The 26444-nt window shown below is 46.5% G+C and overlaps 1 protein-coding gene and 1 pseudogene across 1 annotated transcript in view; one reads left to right on the top strand and one right to left on the bottom strand.

Annotated features, from left to right (window-relative positions):
- Nucleotides 1-548: 548 nt before the first annotated feature.
- On the bottom strand, nt 549-2587 carry LOC131924966 (sodium- and chloride-dependent creatine transporter 1-like; annotated as a pseudogene).
- A 5501-nt stretch (nt 2588-8088) lies between these two features.
- The window catches only part of Clasp1 (cytoplasmic linker associated protein 1), a 241274-nt gene continuing 222918 nt past the window's right edge, over nt 8089-26444 (top strand). Inside the window, exon 1 of the mRNA XM_059280301.1 lies at nt 8089-8192. The gene's annotated coding sequence lies outside the window, so the exon portion shown is untranslated. The remainder of the gene's footprint in view (nt 8193-26444) is intronic.

The following is a 26444-nucleotide window of genomic DNA, read 5'->3' as shown; positions in this document are numbered from 1 at the left end:
GGTTTGGAGCAATGTTGTAGCTGGAGTTTACTCCAGTCCCGCCCAGGCCCACAGCTGCTCAGACTCAAGTAAACACACAGAGGGTTATATTAATTAAAACTGCTTGGCCATTAGCTCAGGCCTACCACTGACTAGCTCCTACACTTAAACTCAGCCCATTTCTGTTAATCTATACCTTGCCACATGGCTCGTGGCTTACCAGTATCTTTACATCTTGCTTCTCATGGCTGCGGCTAGCAGTGCCTCCTGACTTAGCCTTCCTGTTCCCAGAATTCTCCTCTCTCTTTGTCCCACCTATACTTCCTGCCTGGCTACTGGCCAATCAGCACTTTATTTATTAACCAATCAGAGCAACACATTCACAGCATACAGAGCGATATCCACAGCACAATGTCAATTGTATCTGTGGCAGAATCCTGTCTCACAGCCAGTCCCAAGTTTGTAGTACAACAGGTTCCATTCTTCTTCACCGAGATATTTTTTTTGAGGGGGAGCTGTGATATTTTTGGCATTTTAATAAAAACGGAAAACGTTATTTTTGTTAGCATTCATGGTGGTTCCTCCCCTTCCCCCAGGCAGACCCCCAAACTGTCAAGGAAAGCCCCCTGGAGGGATGGGTAAAGGCTAAAGCAGGGGCTGCTATGGCTACCAAAGGATGAGCTGGTGATATGAGCTGGGGGTGCTTGCCACATGACATTCTCCACCATGACCTTGCTGCTCTTGGACACTGGAGTCTGGTGGTCAGGCCCCTGACATCTGCATCCTGAGCTCTGTACTCCAAGTGGTGGAGGCCCCAGATAGGCTGGGTCAGGTGCTGGCAGTGCTCTGCCATGGTTCCTTTTGCCCTGAGGAGACCCAGGAGGTGGAGGGGCACACACAGCATAGAAGAGAGTGCAAAGGCCCAGCCTATGGCTTCTCCTCACCATGGGTACACATAGGTATTGTTGTAGACCAGCGGCTCATAGTATACAACGTTGAAGATGAAAATGCCCATGCAGACTAATGGGGTGAAGAAGGACCAGCACCATTTCATCCAGGGGCAAGGCGGGTACCCAGTCATACAGGCAATGTCATCCATGAAGCATTCAGCTCCATAAACCCAAGCCACCACCACACACTCCCAAAAGGCTTGCCAAAGCAGGGTAGTGCCGCTAGCCGAGTAGTTAAACAACTGGAAGATGTACATCCCACCATAGGTCACCATGGAGAAATCGATGACAAAGCAGAGGACGCAGTAGAGGACCACAGAGATCTCCCTTTGGAAACGGAAGTAGTAGGAGGTTGGGAGGAGATCCAGGAGCCCAGTGATGAAGCCCTCCACTCCTACAAACTGGCTGTCCAGACCGAGCAGCAGCAGCATGAAGAAGAACAAGGCAGCCCGGCCAGTGGGGCCACAGGCATCAATGTGACAGCCCGTGGGTAGGCAATGAAGGCCAGGCCAGGCCCTGATTCTGCCACCTTGGAGATGTGCACACCCTGCTCTGTGGCCATAAAGCCCAGGATGGAGAAGTCCACAAAACCAGCAAAGAAGCTGGTCCCACTGTTGATGAGTGCCAGGATGATGGCGTCCTTGTAGCAGTTGTTGTTGAAGCGATTGTAGCTGCCTAGGGCTGTGAGGGCCCCCAGGCCGATGGCGCAAGAGAAGAAAACCTGGGTCCCGGCATCTATCCATACCTGAGGGGACCCCAGCTTCGACCAGTCAGGCTTGAGAGAGTAGATGATACCATCCAGGGCTCCAGGCAGCAGCGCTCCGCGCACCAGCAACACGACGAGGACCACATATGGGAATGTAGCAGTGAAGTGCACGATCATTCCTGTTGACCCGACCCCCTTCCACACACAGAAGTAGACCAGCACCCAGCAGGCCAGCAGGCATAGGGTCACCTCCCAGTTGAGGGACCCTGGCACCTCCAGCCCCGCAGAGAGCCTAAAGACTTTGTTCTTCCAGAACTCGATGACAGGGGACCGATGGTCAGCAAGCTGGTCACATGTGAGGTTGGCCAGGCTGGCATTGGCACAGTCTTCACGGCGAATGATCTCCACACAGCCAGGAGTGTTCCAGGTGTGGCCACACGTGGCCCAGGGCAAAGTGGTGGTGAATGACTTGACCAGGTAATAGAAGCCCCAGGCCAGCACCCATGATGTAGTAGGTGTTGCAGCAGAAGACTATTACCATGGAGGCATGGCCCAGGCCTTTGAATAGGGGACAGATATTCCAGACAGTGATGCTGCCGGCCTTCATGAATTGGCCCAGTGAGATTTCCAGGAAGAAAATAGGGATTCCTCCAACCAGGGCGAACAGGACGTAGGTAATAAGGAACACACCTCCGCTGTTCTTGTAGCACAGGTAGGGGAAGTGCCACACGTTACCCAGACCCACAGCGAAGCCCACACATGACATGATGAAGTCCATCTGGCGTGTCCAGGTCTTTCGAGGCGGCATGGCAAGGTGGCCGCTGGGCGCCCCAAGGCCCGTGGGACCATCGCCCTTGGCCAGGAAACCTTCAGGCCCGGGCTCGATGAGAGGACCCTTCTTTTCGTCACCAGACACACTATAGATACCTTTCTTGGCGATCTTCTTCGCCATGGTCACTGGGCCGGGAGGCCCACCAGGGGTCGTGTGTCTCAAGGGTGGTTGGTGGGGGCAGGCATGGGGCGGCTCTGGCTACACCTGGAGAGAGGCGACTGAAAGCGCCAAGTTCTTACCTCTAAGAAATCCTCAGCCCGTTTACTTCCTGTTTACTCACGCCTTATATACCTTTTTGCTTCCTGCCATCACTTCCTGGGATTAAAGGTGTGTGTGTGCGGTGATGGCGCACACCTTTAATCCCAGCACTGGGCAGCAGAGGCAGGCAGATGTCTGTGAGTTCCAGGCCAGCCTGGGCTACAGAGTGAGTTCCAAGAAAGGTGCAAAGCTACACAGAAATACTCTGTCTCGAAAAACAAAACAAAACAACAACAAAAAAGAGCAATTGGATATTTTAAAGAGACTTGACGTTTTAAAGACTGAATTTGTAAAGACTGTGGGACTTTGAAAACACTTATGATTTCAATGTGAGATCTTGGGGATGAATAAGAAAGGAAGGGATGTGGCTTAATAGTGATGTGTTTGTGTGTCAAGTTGATAAGGAGTCAGATGTACTGGCTGGTCTTGTGTGTCAAGTTGATACGAGCTAGTCATCAGGGAACCTCAGTTGAGGAAATGCCTCCATGAGATCCAACTGTAAGGCATTTTCTCATTTAGTGATCAATGGGGGAGGACCCAGCATACGATCAGTGGTGCCATGCCTGAGCTGTTGGTCCTGGGTTCTATAAGAAGGTAGGCTGAGCAAGCCATGGGAAGCAAGCCAGTAAGCAACTCCCTTCCATGGCTTCTGCATCAGTTTCTGCCTCTGGGATCCTGCCCTGTTTGAGGTGCTGTCCTGACTTCCTTCAGTAATGAACAGTAATGCTGAAGCTAAATAAACCCTTTCCTCCCCAACTTGTTTTTGGTCATGGTGTTTTGTCAAAGCAATAGAAACCCTAACTACAACATTGTATTTGTACATTTTTATTTCTGCTTGTGTGTGTGTGTGTGTGTGTGTGTGTGTGTGTGTGTGTGTGTCCTGGAACCAATCTCCTGTGGATGTGAGGGAAGACTGTAGTTATTTTGGAATTATTAAATCTTCTGTGTATATTTATGTGTGTGATGTGCCTGTGTATATGCATGTTCACATGGCACATGTGCTCAGGTCAGACTTTGTTGGATATTTTTCTTATTTTTTGTTTTTTGAGACAAGGTTTCTCTGTGTAGTTTTGGTGCCTGTCCTGGATCTCGCTCTGTAGACCAGGCTGGCCTCGAACCCACAGAGATCCACCTGGCTCTGCCTCCCGAGTGCTGGGATTAAAGGCGTGCACCACCACCGCCTGGGATGTTTTTCTTGACTCCATTTTATTTACTGAGGGATGGTCTCTTGAGAACATAGAGGTGACTAATTAGGGCCATCTAGTGAGTCAGCCTTCCCAAGAATGTCATCTCTAAGTCTGAAGTGCTTGGACTGTAAGTAGGCTGCCATGCCCACCTGACATTTACTTGGGAGATCCAAACTTTGGTCCTCATGATGGCACAGTCAGCACTTTACCCACTGAGTCATGTCCCCAGCTTTGGAATTAATTTTTAAGGTTTGATAGTATTGAGGGCAGTCACTATTTTTCTATCTGGCCTGGGACTCACCATGACACACAGACCAGGCTGGCCCAGAATTCACAGATCTGCTAGCCTCTCTGTCCTGAAACTAAAGGCCGACACCACCCCATCTAGCTTACTGGACATTCATCTCAGTGGGGTGCCCATGGTGTTCCATCCCCGAGCACTCCTATTTCTGCCCCCTCACTGCCTCACCTCCACCACCAGTGTTATCCTTCTTGTCATGTCTATTTTACTCTTCTTAACATTTCCCCAGTGACACCAAGGAGTGACAGTTTGTACACAAAAGTTTTGAGCACGTGAGTGCCGTTTATAATGCACTCAGTCTCTGCGTCCTCGATTCTCTAACGTCAGTTTCCCTGGAGTTCAGGCCGGGATTCCTGAGGAAGATGAGGCAGGCTGAATAGAGACACTGTCCATTCACCATCTCTCCAAGGACCAAAGCAGAGTGGGAATTCTGAGGCTTTTGATTTTCTCACCTGCTAAGTGGTTGCAAAGTATTGTGAGAATACAAAGGAAAGATGTAGTGCTGAGAAGTTAATTTCTCTATGATATAAGAAGATATTCTTACCTAACAAAAGTTAAAAAGCCTATTTCTGTCTGACACCTTGTATTTCTTAAAAGCAAGACCTGTAATCAAGCCCAGGTTTGTTCTAGGGATTTGGCAGATGCAATTTTGCTGTACTGAGCCTTTATGCACATCAGTAATAGACAGTTAAGGGGCTAGAAGGATGGCTTGTCAGTTAAGAGCACATATTGCTGTAGCAAAGGACCTTGAGTTCTGTTCCCAGCACCCACATCCATCAGCTCACAACCACCTGTAACTTCAGCTCCAGGGGATCCAATTTATTCTGACTTCTACAGGCACCTGAATACACAGTATAAACATACATACACATTAACAACAACAACAACAACAGGCAGGCAGTAGTGCTGCATGCCTTTAATCCCAGCACTCAGGAGGCAGAGGCAGGCAGATTTCTGAGTTTGAAGCCAGCCTGGTCTACAGAGTGAGTTCCAGGACAGCCAGGGTTACACAGAGAAACCTCCCCCTTCTTTTTTTTTTTTAATTTTTTTATTAGTGTTTTGCCATGAGTGTTGTGTCCCCTGGAACTGGGGTTACAGACAGTAGTGAGCTGCCATGTGGGTGCTGGGAATTGAACCTGGGTCCTCGGAAAGAGCAGTCAGTGCTCTTAACCTCTAAGACATCTCTCTAGCCCTGACAAACCCTCTCTTAAGCAAAAAAAAAAAAAAAAAAAAAAAGAAACAAAACAAAACAGAAACAAAAACAACCCAAACAACCTCCCCCCGAACCAACCAACTAAACAAACAAAAAACCTCCCTAAAAGTTTTGGTGTCAATTTATTACTTCTTCTGGGTAATGTGATGAACATTGGCAGAGCATGCACAAGGCCCTCGGTTTGATGTCCAGCACAGTATCCCCACCCTGCAGGAAAGTCACTCTTATATATGTGAATGTTTTCTTTTAATATCCTTGCCCTCAGCAGTGACCTGTCAGTGCCCTCCGGTGCCCAGTTCTATGGCACTGTTCTTTCCTTACCGCTAGTGGTAATGCATGACTGTCAGGCCTTCCCTCAGCCTGTCTGTAACACAACCTTGGTTATCTCATCAAAAAATGAGGTGAGGAACAACTGTCTCAAATTTACTCCGATGAACTCAATGACGTGGATAATTTACAGAAAGCACTCACATAAAACCTGGTATAGGTACAGGCGTCCACATACATAAACGAAGTAGATAGTTAGCTTCCTGATCTTGAGGGTAAGTCACTTTCTAACAGCTCTTGGGGCTGGGGGGTCTAGCTCACTCTTAGAGCACGTGCTTAGCAAGTGTGAGGCCCTGTTCCTCCCTAGCATTGCAAACAATACAAAACACCCCCCCACACACACACTATGTAACTATCTCCAGTTAAGGTATGGGTAACAATATGAATCAAGTGTGGATTTCTTCACTTGGCTTCCAATTTTCCCCTTTTATTAAAAGTGACTTATAAAACACATTTATTTATTTCATGTGTTGAGTTCATGGGCCACAGTGCCTGTGTGGAAGTGAGAGGATAAATTGCAGCAGTGGAGTCTCCCCTTCCATTATGAGGGGGGATAGAATTCAGGTCATCAGGCTTGTGTGCCTTTACTCAGCCTCATCTCCAGCCATCTCTTGGGCCCCTAAAAGTAGGATCCAAAAGAGTACGACATCTATGTTCACAACATTGTGTACAATAGCTAATGATGCAAGTAGCCCAGGTGGTAAACACACCCTGGCATATTATTCGACTTCAAAGACGGCACTCTGGACACAGGCTGTAACACGCACAGACAAATCTAGGGTCTGTAAGGCTATGTGAAATGACCCAGTCACAAAGAGGCCACTTGTGATTCCAGTTTCAAAGTACTCAGTCTTCAAATTCATAGAAAGTAGAATGGTTGTTATAGAGCCGGAGGGAAAAACTTGGGGAATTAAGATATAACTGGTGCACGGCTTTGCTTTGTATGACAAAAAGAAAGCTGGAGGTTGGCTACACAACAATGTAACTTCACTGAACTATTCAATAAAAACCAGCCACAGTGTTTAATTTTGTTAATAAGAAAACATTTAGAACATCCCTTCCCGTGGGTTTTCTCTTTTCCTTCCCTTCCCCGCAAACTACTCTTCACACATTGTTCTCCCAGCACACCACCCACTTCCGTTTGACCCGGCGGTGTTTTTTTTTTTTTCTAGAATGCTCTTCGTGATCCGCCCCCAACTGACTATCAATAAACTAGCTTGCATTTTCATCTTAAAGATGCTACTTTTTCTATATCCAATCACGAGCCCCATCCAGCATGTGAATCCTACTCGTTCGAACCAGTCCTCTACCCTTTCTGCACCACAGAGGGTCTGCACTTGGCTTTATTGTTTTAGCTCGTCTTTCCAGTCTAACTCCCGAGTCCTGAGGACCATACAGCATTATCGCACATCTCCCAACACATTCACATTCCTGCCCCGAGGAGTCCCCTCAAACACCCATTCGCGATGGAGGAAGTCAATCGACATTTTAAGTGGTTTTCGCCAGTGTACAACTTCAATACAAAAGCGTTCAAAGGCAAGTTGTTGGGGAGCACACGGGCGTAAGGCGGCAAAACTGAGCGTCCTTAGGCTCCTTGAAGGCAGCGCTGTAATCTGCGCAGCCCGAACCGTTCACATACTTTTGAGGGTCATGCGGGAGGGCGAGGCAGCACTGTAGTGAAAAGGCTTAGGAAAGAAACAGACACGAACTCCCTGGAGTGGCCGAAGCCTCCGACTCGCGGCTCGGTTCGCCAAAGCGCTAGAACGGTTTAAAAGCTGTGCTTCCGGTAGTGGCACTCGCCCGCATGCTCAGAGAAGCGAACCGAACGCGCTGCCAGCTACGGGAAGTAGTGGGGGTCAATTCTCTTCGCCGAAATCGTCCGATGAATAGCGGGCACCCATAACCCAGAAGTGAAAGACTGTTTGCTTCAGTATCAAACACCCGGACGATCAAAGGAAGTTCCGGCCGGAAGACTTGTCCACGCTCTCCTGATTCCTCTCTGGCTCTTTTATCACACAGCCTTCTCCTAGTCTTGCTCGAGTTTTGCTTCCACTTCCCAAGGGCCCTAAATACTCCTTAAATACTCCTTGGTTACCTTTTTCATTAAAGCACCTTTACGCTACGGGTCGCCATTAGGGTCAATTAACATCCCCCCCCCCCCCCCGTGGGGCCAAGGAGCCTGGGGCGGCCCGTGCGCCGGGCGTTACCATAGAGAGGAAGCTACCTCTCTGGGCTGAGTTTGCAGTCTCTATGGTTCAGCTGAGCTGGTGGCGGTAAGGGGAACACAGTAAGGCCGCACTGCGCAGGCGCAGTTGCCTTCTCACTTTTTTTTTTTTTTTTTTTTTTTTTAATCCCCGCACCAAGCGCTTAACCATTGGGGTGGAGGAGAAGGCGGCGGCTGTCCGGTCCGCACCCGCAACAGTAGTGAATAATAGAGCTGTAAGTACCGGGTTAAAGACGAAGAATGTTCAGACTGGAGTCCACCCGAGGGCCCTGCTCCTTTTCCGGGCGGCAGCGGGCTCAGGGTCCGGGTGGGGACGGTGTCCGGCGCTGTCAGCCGCTCTGGGGTGCACTTTTGGGGGAGGGGGCGGCCCTGGGATGGGATCGGGGTGAGGACCCAGGATGAGCGGCTGCCTGGTCCAATCCTGATCGCAGGCTGCTTTGCCGAGGGGAGGTGGGGCGGCTGTGGGGTCAAGCCTGGCTTTGTGTGCCTGTCTCTTTCAGACCCCACCCCGGGGCCCCTTCCTGACCTGGAGTCTCCCCTGCCCGGCTTGGGAGACGCCAAAGCAATCCGGGGTCTCTTTGAAAGGAACCGAGATTGCATAGAGCGGGAAGGGGCTCCAGGAGAAGAAACCCCACTACAACTAGTCATCGGCGAGTGATGGGTGTGGAGAAAGATTCAGAGGGAAGAAGGGGTTGTCGGGGAGGCAGGCCGGGCGGCCGGAGCTCCCAGCCTGGGCCAGACAAAAGCGGAGCAGCCGGGGCCCCCGGGGGATGCGGAAGGTCCCCTTGGTCCCCAGGAGGGCCCCGCTGCGAGGGTCTTTGCGAAGCTGGGAAAAGCGGACAAGTGCTGAGTTACGCCTGTTCAGCCTCCTCAACTTGCCTTTGTTGTTCTTTGGTATTGGCAGAGCTGCTCTGACGAAGATGAGTGTGTGATCTTGCACGTTAGTCTGGTTGGGTACAATGGAGCAGATTGAATCTTGCTTTCCATTTTATGAGCTGCTTGGATGAGTGTGGGGTTTTCCAAAGTCAAACTCATTACATAATATATATATAGATTGTAAAAATAGTTGTGTTTATTTTTTAAATTAAAAGAATAATTAGGTGGAGCCTTAAAGCATGTGGTGTCGCATCCGAGTGGATTTCTGTTAGGGGATTCGTTCATGAAACACTGACCTAATGGTGGAACCTGTGAGTTCTTTAAACCTGATACTTTAATTTGTGATGTGGCAATGAGTGCTTTGGATGCTCTAGTCCTTTGGGAGGCCGTGATGCGGGAGAGTCAAGAGTGATGCAGTTGCATGCTACCCCGTACCTTGCACCAGATTCAGGTACCATGGGCTAGTTAGTATCAATTCTGGCCTTCGAAATTATTATTTTTATTGTTATTCATGACACTTATGGAACTCTTGGTATGAGGGATCCGAAACAGAGGGGTAGGGTTGCTTATCCATGGAGTAGCAGGGAGAATAGCAACATTGATGCAGAGACACAGAGATAGGGAGAATAACACAGCGCCCAGAGAACTGAATATTATTATCTTTTTTACTTGCTAAGAAAGATTTAAGTTTTAATGAGCTATTTGTACATTCATCTTTGTAAAGTTGGCTAATTGCACCCTTGTTGCAGTACTCAAATTTCAGTTTCTGAAAGTCATTGTTTATTATGGTAACATGTAACTGCTAGTTTTTATTGTCAACTTGACACAACCTCCTTTCACCCGGGAAGAGGGAGCCATGACCCAGGAGTTTCTCAGATCACACTGGCCTTTGGCCATGTCTGTAAGAGATTGTCTTGATTGCAGTTGATGTGGGAGTGCCCAGCCTACTGTGGCCGGCGTTGTTCCTAGTCAGGTAGGTCTGGGCTGTGTAAGAAAGCTAGCTGACGTAGTCTGTTTTCTGCTTTTTGATCTGAAGCCATGAAACTCTGTCTTGCTTTGAGGACTCCTTGTGCTTTGTGTGCCAATTTATGCTAATGAAAATTTGTTTGTAGACTTCTGAATTCTGGCTCGATGTCAAAATTAGAGGAACACCTTACCTGGCAAGATGCTACTCCAGTGTTATGAGTTATAGGTAGGGACAGGCTGCTCTGTCCCTACATGATGTCTTTGAATTTAGTCAGATTCATGCCTGACTTCTTTGAATTTATTTACTCCCTTACCTCTTACGGATTTGGGACATATTTCTTCCATATGAATCAGTGATTTTGAATAGCAGAGTTTATGTCCCAGTACCATACTTTGTTTGAAGACAGTCTAGATTTACCCTTACCCACTCCTCCCCTCCCCCCTAAAAAGTAGAGAATCACTGAAGTGCATGTGAGGGAAACAGTGAGTGAAAGATCCAGCATCATTTCAAGTGCAGACTTTGGGGATCTAACCATGATGTTAGTTGGGAACACTTGCTCCTTTGTTGGACTTTCTTTTTTCCTTCTGGCCTAAGTGGAGGAATGAAGCTGTAAATTTGGGTGATCAAGACAGCCTTGATACCAACTGCCTCCGGACGGCACCACCCCTTAAAAGTTGGAGGGATGCCTATAGATACAGCTTTTACTCAAAAGTTTTAAAATGGGTTTGTTCTTCTGTATATGTTCATTAACTTTTGGGGGTTGTGATTTTAAAAAGAGCCTTTTCAAATTTTAAAACTGTAGTGAAGGCATTTTTTTTTAAATAGAGTTTTTAATATTAAAAGAAAAGAAGAAGAGAGCTAGCTGAGCAAGTCAGAGAACAAGCCAGTAAGCAGCGGTTGTCATGGGTCTGCTGGAGTTCCTGCTGGAGTTCCTGCTGCCTTGATTTCAATAATGGACTGTGACCTGGAGGTGCAAGCCAAATACACCCTTTCCTGCCCTAAGTTGCTTTTATTCAGTGTGTTTGTCACAACAAAAGGCAAGCCAAAACACTAACTGGTTTAAATCTTCAAAGTTTGAATGAATGAGCTTATTTATTTACAGTGCTGGGAATTGACCCCAGGGTCTTGTGTGTACTAGACAAGTGCCCTGTCAATGAGCTACATCCCAGCCTTTAAGTCTTTACTTTTGTTGACATGCATTTGTTTATTTGTCTATGCATGTGTGTGTCTGTATGTGTGAGTGTGCATGTGCCACACACCTGCTGTGTGTGGCAGTCAAAGGACAACCTGTAGGAATAGGTTTTCTTCTGCTGTGTGGGTCCCTCTGGTCCTCAGGCTTGGCAGCAAGTGCCTTTACTCTCTGAGCCACCTCACCGTCCCCAGCATTTCTTTGTGTATTGACAGCAAGCAAAACACTACAGCTGAGTTTGCTTGTCTCAGTAACAACTGTGATAGGCTCTCTGAGTGTAGCACGGACAGTGGGAATTTGCTTTTTATAGAGCAAGATTCAGATCCTTAAAATAGTTTACATGGATGGTGAGGAATGATTGGTCAGGACATTGGGATTGTCATTCGAATGTGTTTCATTTTGTTTGGTTTTAGATTTAGAATTTTTCCCCCCAATCTTCTGTTAATGTTATTTTCTTGAGCAGCTCAATGTCTTGGTTTAGAAATTTGGGTAGATAATTTATGTTCTTGATTGTTATTCTTAGTAATCTACTTTAAATCAATTTCTATTGCATTTATTTATTGACGTATATTTATTTATTAGTGTGTGTATGTGTGTCAGGTACATGATATGTAGAGAAGATCTGAGGACAACTAACTTTCTTTCCTTCTTTCTTTCTCTCTCTCTCTCTCTCTCTCTCTCTCTCTCTCTCTCTCTCTTTCTTTCTTGGTTTTTTGAGACAGGGTTTCTCTGTGTTGCCTTGGCTGTCCTGGAACTCGCCTTGTAGACCAGACTGTCCTCAAACTCACAGAGATCTGCCTCCCTTTGCAGGGATTAAAGACATACACCACTTTACCTGGCTCAGAGGACAATTTTTAAGTGTCCAATCTATCCTTCCACCTTGTGTCTTCTAGAGATTGAATTTAGGCTTGGTGGCAAGTGTCTTTACCCACTGATCCATTTTAAGGGTCCTAAAATGAGCTTTTAAATAAACAATACTTATATTGTGCAGTGCTATTGTAAATGTAGCCATCTAAGGGTAAGCATTAGTCCCAGAGTTGTGTTTCAATGGCTGTCAGTTGTGATAAGTGCCAGTCTGGTTCCCAAGCTAAATGGTAGTAGTAAATGGTAGATAATAGTAAAACAGGTTTAAAATCAGAACCAATTGGAGATTTTTTTTTTTTAAACTTAGAGAAAGGTCTAGTTTTAATTAAAACAAAAACCACACAAAGAAGAAATCATAGATGATACAGCTCTTGACTTGTAAAATCTAGTTGTCAGAAATGAACCATGCTTTCTTCACTTGGTGCCCAGCAGAGCATCATCCATAAGGCATGGATATATATGAATGAGTGTGTGAGTGTGTATGTGTGTGAGTGTGTATGTGTGTGAGTGTATGTGAGTGTATATGTGTGTGAGTGTATATGTGTGAGAGTGTGTGTGTGTGTGTGTGTGTGTGTGTGTGTGTGTGTGTGTGTGATTAGCTGATCTGTAAAGCAGTAGGGTTTACTGATAGTTTCTAAGTGGCTCCTCTCATCCCAGGGCTTTACTGATTTCTTTGCTGCCACACCTGATGATATTTCTCCCCCATTTGCATGACATCCTGTCTTATCCCGCCCCTGCTCGTGGGTCCCAACAGTCCTGAGATGGTGGTGTTTCTAATACAACACCTTGTTGACTTCTGGCCTCTTCCTGCTGGAAGTCTCTTTAGTCCTTGCTCTTTCTGGTTTTATTCCTCAGCTTCCCCTCACACTGCTTCCCTCCTGGTCATTTACTCTTCTTAGATCCTTGGATATAGGGAGTTTGAGAACATTCTGTGATGTTGGCTGTTGTGACCCATGGGACTTGTATACTAGTGGGAACTGTTGATTTTGTGAAGTAATAAGGAAATGTATCACGGAGCTGGAGAGATGGCTCTGTGCTTAAGAGTCCTGGCAGCTCTTCCAGAGACCTGGGTTCAATTTCCAGCACCACATGGTGGCTCATAGCTGTCTTGTTATTCCTGTTTCAGGGAATCTGGCTGCCACTTCTGGTCTCCGAGGGCACCAGGCACTCATGTGGTGCCTAGACATATCTGTAGGCAAAATCACCCATACACATAATAAATTAGACACCCCACCCCCTCTCTTGGTAATAGGATTAGAGCTATGGAAGAGCTCCTGGAGGCCCCGTGGGCCACTGTCTCACCTGACATCTGCAGCGTTTAATCTCCAGCCTCAAATTGCAGGTGAACCTCTTTGTTTAGGACAGGCTTTGTTTACTACAGCATCAACTCTGGCATCTGCTTTTACTTGATGAAATTAGTTATCTTCCCAAAGCAGGATGATTTAAATGTTTCTCTTCCACAAACAGCTCTCTTCTAAAGTCAGCAGGCTTTCTTTAGATTTAGATTAGATTTTTCATTGAACTCTTTCATAGTTGGGTGCCAATTCCCAAGAGGTCCAGTTACAAAGATATACATGATCCAGCATGCCAGGGGCTCACAGTCTGGGAGGGGAGACTATAACCTGAATCGGTGCTGCATGCATTAGGTGTATGCAGACACAGCTGTATCGTTTGTCCCCTCCTAGTTTATCCCTTGGTGTTCAGCATCAGATCCATAGCTGCGTGCTCTCCACACATGTGTTCTGGCACAGCACTACATCCAACATTCATTCTTAGTAGAAGCTCATCATGCTTTTAAAAAAACATTTTAAGTTTATTTCTAGACAATTTCATACATGTTCACCATGCTTTTTAAAGGCAGTTTTTGTTGTTTTGCTTTGTTTGTGTGTGTGTGTACATGCTTGTGTGTGCATGCATGTGTTTGCAGGTGCCCGTGGAGGCCAGAAGTTAACACAGGGTAGCTTTTTCAGTAGCTCTCCACCTTATGTTTTGAGACAGTCTCTACTAACCCCAGCGGCGCTTGCTGATGTAGATAGACTGGTTGCCCCAGGGACCCTCCTGTCTCTCCCTCCCCAGGGTTAGGTTATACTTCGTGTGATGCCTGCTGCCTCCCTGCTCCTGCTCTTCCTCCTCCTCTTTTCCTGTGGGCTTTTAGGGGATGGAACTCAGGTTCTCATACTTGTGTGGCAAGCACCTTACTGACGGAGCTTTTGTTTTGTTTCTGTTTTTGTGGTTTTTGTTGTTGTTTTTGGCTTTTTGAGACAGCGTTTCTCCGTGTAGCCGTGGCTGTCCTAGAACTCACTCTGTAGACCAGGCTGGCCTCAAACTCAGAGATTTGCCTGCCCCAGCCTCTCGAGTGCTGGGATTAAAGGTGTGCACCACCACTGCCTTGCTGTCCCTCTCTGTTTTTTTAAGTGTTCTTTATTTTATTAATTTTTTAAGCATTACTTTTTTTTTTTTTTTTTTTTGCCTATGTGTTTTAGGTCAGAGAACAACTTGTGGGAGTCAGGTCTCTCCTTCTACCATGTGGGTCCTGGGGGTCAAACCCAGGTTGTCAGGCTTGGTGGCAAGTGCCTTTAGGAGCCGAGCCATCTCCTCTGCCCTTAGGTCTTCTTTCAATGCAATGTGTGAAACAAAACCAAAGTCCCTCATAGGACTTTATCAGAATACACGGCTCTTTCCTCAAGTTAGTAAACCACAGCAAGAAATTTCAAGCTCTGCTCTGCATCCTGGCTCTGCTTTGGGCTAGTTTTTTTTTTTGTATTTTAGAGTCTTTTTCTATAAAAAAAAAAAAATAACATTGGGGGTGGGGTGGGGTGGGATGGGGTGGGAAGGACCAGTAGAGGGCACCCGTTTATATGGTAGTTGTAAGGATGAAATGAGGTAATACATGGAGGGTAGGAAGACTGACATGCAGTGACTGATCCACAGGGCAGGAAGAAGCTCTTACTAGCAAGTGCTCTGGTGGTAAGGAATTTGCCGTGCCCATGTAGGGAGCTTGTTGAATTATGATTGGCCAGGCTCCACTTCCTCTTGTCCATCCAGAGGTTTGGTCAGCTCAGTATCAATGGGACCTGGGCAGCCACAGTGTCAACTACCCCTGATGATTCTGGCATACCTTGAAGTCAACCTTCAAGCTCTGTACTTGGTTTAATGCTGCCAGCAATGACATTACAAAGTTAAAATGTAAACAGTTGCCCAAGTAATAGCTGGATGGAACTAGAAGAATTGACTCCTGCTGACATGACGAGGTGTGGCCCCAACTCTCGAGCTCCTCTGGAGACCTGTGTTGGTGTGTGTGAAAGAAAATGGCCCCCAGAGGGAGTGGCACTATTAGGAGGTGTGGCCTTGTTGGAGTAGGTGTGGTCTTGTTGGAGGAAGTATGTCACTATGGGGACAGGCTTTGAGGTCTCTTTTCTCAAGCTTCACTCAGTGTGAGAGTCAGTCTACTTCCTGTTGCCTGTAATGACAATGCTCAGCTATTTCTTCAGCAGGATGCCTACCTGCGTGCTGCCATGCTCCCGCCATGGGGATGATGGACTGAACCTCTGACATGTAAGCGAGCCACAATAATGAAGTGTTTCCTTTATAAGAGTTGCTGTGGTCACGGTGTCTCTTCACAGCTGTCGTCTCCCTAAGACAATGACTCTAGCGGAATGGGGTGGGTAAGTGCATGTGGAGGCCAGTAGACACCCTCAGGCTTGTCTGCAGGAGCTGCCCACCTTGGTTTTTGAAGCAGGGTTTCTTACTGGCCTGGAGCTCACTGATTTGGCTAGGCTGGCCGGCCAGCAAGCCCCAGGGATCTGCCCATCCCTACCTCCTGAGTTGTCGGGGTTACAAATGCGAACCGTCATGCCCAGATTTTTCCATGTGGGCTCCAGGGATCTGATTTAGAACCTTGTGCTTACAGACCAAGCATTTTACTGGCTAAGCTGTCTCCTTAGACTGCAGACCCATCTTTAAAAACAATTTTTTTTTTACAATTATTGTGTGTGTGTGTGTGTGTGTGTGTGTCTGTGTGTGTCTGTGTGTGTGTGTGCACACGTGTGCACATGCTGAGGTCAGGGGACAACTTGCAGGAATCAATTCTCTCTGTGTGGTTCTGAGGATCAAGCTCAGGTCATCAGCATTGATAGCAGGTGCCTTTACCCACTGAGCCATCTCATCAGCTCCCATCCCCCACACCCCTTTTTAATCAGTTGACAATGCATCCTTCTAAATGCTGTTGCCACTTTTTGTAGAGCTATAAATGAATGACTTCATAATGGCAACAGCCAGCTTTAAAAAATGAAAGTGATTTTGAAAGCATTTTAATCCCTTTTGTTCCTTTCTAAGCTCCAGGGAGTGGACAGGGAGCGAGAGTGGCCACGCTGGCACTTTGCATATGAGAAATTGAGGTCTGTAGGTGAAGTCCAGTTCTCAGAAGCAGGAGACACAGGGTCTCGTGTTGCTAGTCTTTATGTTCTTCTCTCACAGGCATCATTTTGTTAATTTTATTGAAGTCGTGGTTCATGGAGTCTTCTGATCCTTTTGCCATCTGAGTGGCTGCCATACCGGATTCTCTCCCTTCCTTTAGTGCACATATACTTGCCTTAAAAACAAACAAAACAACAAACAAATAAATCCCTAAAACCAAAAAATCTCTGGGCAGTGGTGGTGTGCGCCTTTAATCCGAGAACTCTAGAGACAGAGGCAGGCGGCTCTCTTGTGTGTTCGAGGCCAGCCTGGTCTACAGAGTGAGTTTCAGGACAGGGCTACTCGGAGAAACCCTGTCTCGAAAAATAAAAAACAAAAACTAAAACAAACCACCAAAAACCAAAATGCAACAAAAGTGTAAATTCAGCCAGTTGTGAGGATATTATCATTTATAGTCCCAAACCCAGGAGGCTCCAGCTAACCTGGATATATGGGAAAATTTTATCTCAACTCCCTCCCCCCCCAAAAAAAAACAATAAAAAAGTAAATTTAAAGTTTTGTACTCACATCTGTTTATGTCTGAGATGTATCTTTCAGGGGGGAAAGTCTGGAGCTGGGGTCTTGACCATGGCCCATTTGGGTATCTGTCTTTGATCAGGCTAGCTGAGGTCAGTATTTGCACTTCCTGTCTGTGTCTGTAACTTGTTCAGGTGATTTCCGGGTGGAATCGATTAAATTAATTGACAGCTGTAGCGATGTGGTGTAGCAATAGTACATAAAGTTGAGATTAGAAGGGGAAAGCCATGTGTGACCATCCTGGAGCTGTGTGTGGCTAGGGATTGGTTCAGGACCTCGGGGATGCTCAGCAGACACTCTTCCACAGTGCCCGACTCTCAGCCCTGCATACTGTTTCTCTTTTCATTTTCGAGTCAGAATCTCTTGTATCCCAGGCAGGCTTTGAAACCACAATGTGGTGGGGAATGGTTTTGAACTCTTGAAGTTCTGCTTCTACCTTCCGTGTGTGCATTCTTGGCAAGCACTGTACCAGCTGAGCTCCTTCCAAACCTCTGTAGTTTTATTTCTTTTCAAAATAAGAAATACTTACTTTTGGAGGGGGGGGGGGTGCCGTGCCACATGGTGCAGGTGTAGAAATGAGAAGACTCCCTGGAGGGAGGCATCAGTTCTTTTCTTCCAACACGAGGGTCCTGGATGGAGCTCAGGTCAGCAGCCTTGTCAGCAGGTGCCCATGGCTGCTGACCCGCCTCACTGTCTGCTGTTATTTCTTAGTGAGATGCCCTCCTAGCCATGCTTCATAGTAAATAGTTAAGGCTGGGTGTGCTTGATGAATAATCTTCGCACTCTACGATATCTATTATTTTAACTCTTAGTAATTTCTCATTTGAATTGATACAGCAGAATTGGTAAACTAGGATTCTTTAGAGTTTTCTTCTAATTTACTTGTTTTGTTTGCGTGTGTGTGTGTGTGTGTGTGTGTGTGTGTGTGTGTGTGTGTGTCTATGTACCGAGGTGTAGATGTGCAGGCCAGAAGATAATATATGGTAGTTGGTTATCTCCTTCCACCTCGTGGGGTCTTGGGAGTCAAACTCAGGTTAGCTGTCTTGGTAGCAAGTGCCTTTACCCACTGAACCATCTCAGAGGCCCGCCCTCTCTTATTCTCTTTCGTTGCCAATAGTGTTTCCAAAGCAGTAGGAAGAGTGCGCAGCTCTCGCCCTGTGAGAGAGGTCAGTGTTTGTCCACATCAGAATGTGATCACACAACATTTCTGTGGCCTACCTTCAAGTATTTCTTTAAACAGTTGTGCACTAGTGTCGAGCTTAAAATATTTACTAGTCAGCATGGCTGTGGGTGGAGCCCAGGTTTCCAGTTTTTCAAACACATTCCCCAAGAGCTTCTGAGGCCACTAAAGTTTGAGAGCAGCCCCTGGGGGACTCCCTTCCGGGTAATTTCACAGATTGTGTCTTTCTTGTGGGTCGAGGCTGAGTCTGTTATGAACGGCTGCTCAGACGTGCTGCACAGAGGCCTGTTGTGTGTCGAGACTGAATTGTGTCGCAGGCCTTTCCCAGTGAAGAGTAGCTGGGCTCACTCTAGGAACAATAGGCCAGTCTTTGGAAGAGAAGTTGGACTTCATTCACGCAGCTCCTTCTCGGAAGTCTCCGTGCGCTGGAGCTGTTTCATTTACGTTTTTGTTCAGTTTGGTTTTCAGACCGAGTGTCTCATGTAGCTGGGTTGGCTTTAAACTCTGTATGTCTCTACCCTGGTTTCTGGAGCATTGAACCCTAGGCTTCTTGTATGTGCAAGGTTGGCTCTTTACCAACTGAGCTACATCCCCAACTCAAACTCAGTCAGTAGGTGGCCAAGGACTACCTTGAACTTGTAATTAACCCGCCTCTACTCTCAGGAGTGCTGGGATCAAGTGTGTGCCACCACTTGGGATTTATTCAGTGTTGGTGGGATCAAATCCAAGGCCTTGTGCATGCTGGGCAAGCACTCTTCTGACTGAGCCACATCTCTAGTCCTTAAAGTTTTGATAGGACATGGAGTTCTGACCCAAGCCTTTTCCCTGGGCAGTACACAGATGTATTTTATTGTCACAGTTCATAGCTGTCAAAGATTAAATGCTCACCCCTTACCGAGCACTGCTCTAAGTCTTGCAAATAGACTTCTATTCTACTAATTTTTATGGCATCATTTAAAGGACACTGCTGTCCCCCATCCCCCTTGAGACACAGTTTCTCTATGTGGCCCAGGCTGACCTTGAACTCACTGAGATCTGCCTGCCTCTGTCTTCTGAGTGCTAGAATAAAAAGTGAGCCACCACACCTCCTGATTTTCATTTATAATGACAGGAAGCTGCGGTTTGCAGCAGTTGAGTAATCCATCGTCACAGCAGCAGAAAAGCCATACTTGGCTTCCGGATGCTTCAGCTGCCCCCTTTCCCGTTCCACAGTGTTCCACAGTGGCTCTGCCACTCGCCATCCCACCAGCACTGCGAGCGTCCAGGTTCCACACAGCCTTGCCCACGCTGTCCTGGGGTTAGAGAACTCTTTCTGTTTATAGTGCGTGTGAAGTGACAGCGCATCGTGGTGTTGATTTGGATTCCCCTGATGAGTGAGATGCTGGGAACCTTTCCTTGTGTTTACATCTGAATACCTTTGGAGGAGTGTCTGTTCAAATCCTTTGCCCGCTTTAAAGTTGGGTTCTCTTTGTGTTTTAGAAGTTTCTTAAATTAAGAAAAAATGGTTTATGTGGAGTGGGTAGGTGCACACACGTTCGTGTCCCTGCTACGGCACACGTGGAAGTCGGAAGACAGCTTGTGTGAGTGGGTTCTGGCGGTCGGGTTTGGTGGCCGGTGCCTTTACCCACAAGCCATCTCACCTGCACCAGAGGATTGTTTGTTCCTCTCATTTATTATTTTTCTGACGTTTTCAAAATTTATATGATAAATAATAAATTTTACTCTCAGAAGTTTCCCGTGTGTTTAGGATATAAGTCCCTTATCATATATATGATCTGCAAATGTTTTCTCCCACTCAGTAGACTTTCTCTTTTAAAGATATAGATTTATTTATTTTTATTTTTTGTCTTTTGCCTGTATGCTTGTTTGTGCACCACGCATGTGCCTGATGCCCATGGAGGTCAGAGAGGGCGTTGGGTCCCCGGAACTGGAGTTACAGGTGGTTGTGAGCGGCCATGGATGCTGGGAACTGAACTCAGGTCTTCTGCAGAGCAGCTCTTAACCACCAAGCCATCTTGCCAGCCCCTAGGTTGTCCTCCCTCCCTCCCTCCCTCCCTCCCTCCCTCCCTCCCTCCCTCCCTCCCTCCTTTCTTTCTTTCTTTCTTTCTTTCTTTCTTTCTTCTTTTTTGAGACAGGGTTTCTCTATGTAACATCCCTGACTGTCCTGGAACTCACATAGAGTCACCTGCTTCTGCCTCCTGAGAGTGCTGGGATTAAAGACGTGTGCCATCACCGCTGGCTAGGTTGACTTTCTTAATAATAATCTTCGGCATAGAGCTTTCAAATTTCTAACTCGTGTATGTTCTTTTTTGTTGTTAATTACTGTCATGTCTAAAAATTTAGTACCAGATTTTCAGGATAATGGAAACCTACCCATGGTCTAAGATTTTAAAATTTCACATCCACCCTTCCTCCCTCCCTCCCTCCCTCCCTCCCTCCCTCCCTCCCTCCCTCCCTTCCTCCTTTCTTCTCTTCCTTCCTCCTTCCCTTCTTCCCTCTCTTCCATTGCCCCTAAATCTGAGCTCCTCTTCTTAGGTCCTCGACTAATTTTGAGCATATTTTTGTACATGGTGGGTTATAGGAGATCCACAATGATTCTGCTACACGTGGATACCCAGCCATCGGAGCATGGTTTGTGGAGCACTAATTTGAACTTTCAAGTCCTTGTGCCTCCTCTCTCAGTAGCATTTGCATTTTGCTTTGGGTTTTGATTTCATTGCCTCCTTCTTACTTGCTCTACTTTCTTTCCTTGAGAAAGGATACATGTAGGGCAGGGGTGCTTGCCTTTCATACCAGGCACCTCATAAAACTGGGCATTGTGGCCGTAATCTCAGCAGGAGGCAGAAGGATCAGAAGTTCAAATTCATCCTTGGCTACATAGTAAGTCTGAGACCAACTGGAGTACATGAAACATTTTGTCAAAAAAGAAAAAAAAAAGTGGATTCATGAATGTTTTCTTTGTGATACTGCTTAATCCCTTGTATAAAGTTCATCAAATATGTGAATTTTTTCTTCTATTTAAAATTTTGTGTTGCTTCGCAGGATTTGTTTATTTGTTTATTTGAGGTAGAGTCTCTCACATAGTTCTGACTGTCCTGGAACTCACTCTATAGACCAGGCTGGCCTTGAACTCACAGAGAATCCACCTGCCTCTCTACCTCCTAAGTGCTGGGATTACAGGCGTGTGCCACCACTTCCTGGCTTCATGTCTCCTTTTTAGTTAGACTTTCTATTGCATTTTTAGTTACTTTATTTGTGTTGGGGGGCAGTGTTAGCAGCACCCATGTGTCACAGTGTACTTTGTGGAGGTCAGAGGACAACTCTCAACAGTCAGCTCTCTCCTCCTACCATGTGGGTCCTAGGAATGGAACTTAGTTCTTAGCCTTGGTGGCAGGCACTTAACCCACCAAGGCATCGCTCCAGACCACTTTCTCCTTTTTAACCCGGCTAGACCCGAGCCCATGCAGTGGTGCCGACCGACCATATTCAGAGTCAGTCTTCCCACATCAGTTAACCAAATGTAGACAGTTCCTCACAGGTGTTCCCTGAGATTTGTTTCCTAGGTGATTCTGGGGCCTATCAAATTGACAGTCAGTATTAATGATTACAGGATGATTGGGACACGGAAGGTATGGCGGTATATGTCCATAATCCCAGCACTCGGGAGGCAGAAGCAGGGGAGTTTGAGTTCAGGGTCAGCCTGGGCTACATGGTGAGACTCTAGATCAAACATTAAAACAAAATAGAAGTTCCAGTGACAGAACTCTTGAGTTTGCTTTATTTTAGGGGTGATTTTGTATTTGATTTTTCATTTTTTTTCTGCCCTAACCTTTTTTCATTTTTGGTAAATGCTTAGTTTCAAAATTATTTTCAGTTTTTGCAATGAAGTGTGTGTTTTTCTATAAAAATGGACTAAACAGCATTAGCATTAGCAAATTGTTTTGTCTAGAAATTTGAGAGCTGAGCTAGGGAAGACATGTCCGCTCTCCCTATTCCGGCCTGTTGTCGTGTTTCCCTCTCTGCACTCTGTAGTGCTCAGGAGGGTCTGGTGTCACTTGTCCTGGTGACAAGACCTCCCTTGGGAGTCCTTTTTGAGCTTACCGTCCAGATGTGGTGCAGGAGCCCCAGCTCGCAGCCTGGCCTTGGTGTTTGGTTTTCCAGTGTGTTTATTCCAGGTAGTGTCTTAGCATCTGGTTAGGAAAACACCTTCATTATCTACGGTGCTGTTTATGTGCCTTGGAGCCTTATTACCAGTGGAGCAAAGGCATCATTTCATCTTTCATTTCCTAGTTCTAAGCACTGTACCAGAGAGCAGAACAAATGCAGTGTATCTACTGTGCTTTCAAGGGAATTGCCCGTCAACAAAGTGATTCATCAGCTGCTTAAACTCTGGACTGGGGGCTTCGTCTGTAAAGTGCTGAGTTAGATCTCCAGAATTCTTTCTCTCACATACACAGAAATGCGAAAACCTGGGTATGGTGGCCTGAGTTTGTAATTCCAGTGCTGGGAAGTGGAGACAAGCAGATTCCTAGAGCTTGCTGGCCAGCCAGTCCAGCCTACCTAGGGAGTTAGTCATAAGCCAGCAAGAGATCCTGTCTCAAAGACAGGCAGGCAGGCAGGCAGTCAGGCAGGTAGGTAGGTAGATAGATGAGAGGCAGGTAGGTAGATAGATGATAGGTAGATGGATGATAGGTAGGTAGGTAGATAGATAGATGATTGGTAGGTAGATAGATAGATGATAGGTGGGTAGGTAGGTAGATGGATGATAGGTAGGTAGATAGATAGATGATAGGTAGGTAGGTAGATAGATAGATGATAGATAGATAGATGATAGGTAGGTAGGTAAGTAGATGATAGATAGATAGATGGATGGATGGATGGATGGTAGGTAGGTGGGTGGATGGATGGAAGGTAGGTAGGTGGGTGGGTGGATGGAAGAGCTGGTGAGAAAGTTCAGTAGGTGAAGGTGCTTGCCATGGATTCTGATGACTTCAATGCCACCCCTGGGTGGGAGAAGGGAAATGACTCCCCAGAGTTGTCTTTGACCTCCAGAGGCACTCTGTGGCACATACACATGCAACCATGTGCACAATAAATGCGTAAAGGTGGACAGTACCTGAGGGATGATACCTGGCGTTGCCCTGGCCTCCACACACATGCATACATGTGTATGTGTACATGCACAGTGACCCCCTCACCCCCTGAGCTTGAACTCCTTTAGTGCCGGTAGTAGGAATGCTGCTTTATGCAGAGCAAGTAGCAGGGGCATGCTGCTTTCTTTACTACCCATGTCTTCCTAGGGAGAAATTGAGCTGGCTTTATCTGGATTGAATCTGTAGCTCTAGCTATACCTTCATGTACTCTTTTGCTCAAAGACTGGTCCAAGAAGTAGTGGGGGTTTACTTTCATTGTTTGCTTGCCATTTATTCCATTACACCACATGCATGAGTTCCCAGTTGAGGAGGACAGCCCTCTGAGAAGAGAGGTGCTTCTCAGTGTGCGCGGTCTCAGTGTGCGCGGTCTCCTGTGTGCGCGGTCTCCTGTGTGTGTGGCCTCAGTGTGCGCGGTCTCCTGTGTGCTGCTGGGCTTACTGGTACTGATGGGCATGCCGAGCATGTGGTTCATGGCTTAGACCCACATTCTAAGTGAAAAAAGCTTTCCAATTGGTTATTTTTTTTTTTTTTTTCAGAGCTGGAGTAGATTTCCAAGTTCACCAAAGCATTTGTCTGGATATAGTAATGATGTTTTGCTGAATTGTATAGTAATGATTGTATAGAAGAACCAGGGAGGAATGACTTGAGAATCTCACTGGAATTACTTGGCTAGACATCTTTCGGGGTAGGCTGGGCCTAGAATGGATGCAGATATGGTGTGTTAATGAGAACTGAGCCCCCAAACAGCTTTTAATGAGAACTGCTGCCATTAAGAATTATTCTTGGACTGGGCTGTGGTGGCACATACCTTTAATCCCAGCACTCAGGAGGCAGAGCCAGGTGGATCTCTGTGAGTTTGAGGCCAGCCTGGACTACAGAGTGAGTTCCAGGAAAGGCGCAAAGCTACACAGAGAAACCCTGTCTCGAAACCCCCCCCCCAAAAAAAAAGAATTACCCTTGGGTTGAGGGGCTAGGGCCGTAGCTCAGTCAGTACAGTACTTGCCTGCCATTCACAACGCCCTGCATTTCATCCACAGTCCCACATAAAACTGGACATAATGGCATGTGCCTGTGACCCCTGCACTTTGGAAGTTGAGGCAGGAGCATATAGAGTTCTAGGCCAGCCTGAGACCCTGTCTCAAAATACTACTACCCCACCCCCCAATCCTGTTATCCCGAGTGATTAGTACAGACTGAAGGCTATATAGATTGCTGAGTCTTCATTCAACAAACATTCCTAATGCTATGGGGTAGAGAGAAAGGCTCTCAGCCTTTCCTAAAGAGTTCTATGTTTCTAAGGGAAGACAGACAAGTAATGAGATGGTGGATTCCGTGAGTTGGAGTGCTACTGTGGGAGAATAGAGAGGAAAGTGTTCTGCCGTAGTTCAAATGTGTGCCCCCCCCCAACTGTGTGTGTTGGAAACTTAACCCCCAAATTCACATTAATGGAATTGGGAGTGGAGCCTTTGGAGGTCATCAGACTATAATGGAGCTAAAATGTTGGGGTTCCCCCAGTGGCATTGGTGGCTTTGCTTGATGAGAAAGAGACACAGCTAGTGTGTTTGCTCGGATGCTTTTTCACACTGTGGTGTGGCAAGAAAACCTTCCCACAGATCAGTGCTGTGCTGTTCTTGGATTCAGAGTCTCCAGAACTATGAGCCAAATAAACTATTTGCTGTGAGTTATTCAGCCTGAGGTATTTTGTTTTAGCAACAGAAAGCAAACTAAGACAAGTTCCTAATCTGGGACTGAGGGAAAAGACATCTGTTTGTCTGTCTCTTCTATCTAGTGTAGCTAGAGTTTTCCTGCCTGGCCCACAGTCAGGGCAAATCTCTCTCACCCGCCAGTCCCACAGCCGCTCAGACCCAACCAAGTAAACACAGAAACTTATATTGCTTACAAACTGTATGGCCATGGCAGGCTTCTTGCTAACTGTTCTTATATCTTAAATTAATCCATTTCTATAAATCTATACCTTGCCATGTGGCTCGTGGCTTACCGGCATCTTCACATGCTGTTTGTCATGGCGGCGGCTGGCAGTATCTCCCACTCAGCCTTCCACTTCCCAGAATTCTCCTCTCTCCTTGTCCCACCTATACTTCCTGCCTGACCACTGGCCAGTCAGTGTTTTATTTATACAGAACGATATCCACAGCAATTTAGCTTTTATATATCTCTCAGTCTGTCAGTCACCTCTTTCTGTTGTGACCCGGAAGTGTGTGAGATCCAGGTGCACGCTCTCCTGTTGGGAACTCCGGGCCCGTTTGTTATCTTCCATCCATGGAGAGCTTTGTTGGCCGGGGCTCATGATCATGAAGCACACAGTCTGGCCCCAGGTAGTTATTCTTGCCATGTTCTAATTTTGTAAGTGGCTGCAGATACAAGAGTCCAAAAGCACCTTTGCTGAGAGAGGCTCTTGACACTAACCTCTTGGAGAATGAGATCCTCACCAATTAAAGCTTCTATTTCCAGAGCTTTACTTGAATCAGTAAATTGGTTTTGGAGTTTTGGGGGTGGGAGGAGACATGCCCTTTTGGAAAACTGTTGCTGTTGTAGTAGTTTGTGGATAGTGATGGCATTGTTGGCATGGTGTAGTTTTTATTGTAGTTACAAGCCCTTACGTACACTGAATATTTACTTGAAAACCGAGTCTTAGAAGATTTACTTGTGGTTTTTTATTATAAGTAAATGTACTTGATGATGTTATTTTATTTACTATTTGTGTCTATGTGTGTGTGCTTACATGCCTGGCACATTTGTGAAGGTCAGAGGACAACTTTTGGGAGTCAGTTCTCTCCTTCTGTCATATGGGGCCTAGGGGTTGAGCCTGGTGTCAGGCTTGTGCGGTAAGCCCCGCCCCCACCCTCTCCTCTAGCTCATAAGTGAATCCAGTCTGTACGAGTTGTAAATGAGACTCTTCACATTTGCGTCAATTATCCAGAAATGTCGTGCTGCTTAAATGAGTGGAAGTTTTCTAGTGTAAAGCATTCTCTCCTTTTGGTGTGTATGCTTATGTGGTTTAGGTGTATGTTTGTATGTATGTGTTCATACGGGTATGAATGTGATATATGTATGAATGTGAATCCAGGTGCATGTGCACACGTGTGGAGGCCACGTGGTGAATTCAGGTGTCTTTCTCAATTGTGTTTTCCCTTACATTTTTGGAGACAGTCTCTTGCTGAGCCAGGAGCTCACTACTCAGCTAAGCTGGCTGGCCAGTAAGCCCCAGGGATTTACCTGTCCCCA

The sequence above is a fragment of the Peromyscus eremicus genome, chromosome 15 (genome assembly GCF_949786415.1).
Source record: "Peromyscus eremicus chromosome 15, PerEre_H2_v1, whole genome shotgun sequence".
Lineage (NCBI taxonomy): Eukaryota > Metazoa > Chordata > Mammalia > Rodentia > Cricetidae > Peromyscus > Peromyscus eremicus.
This window is presented reverse-complemented; position numbering and strand designations above follow the sequence as displayed.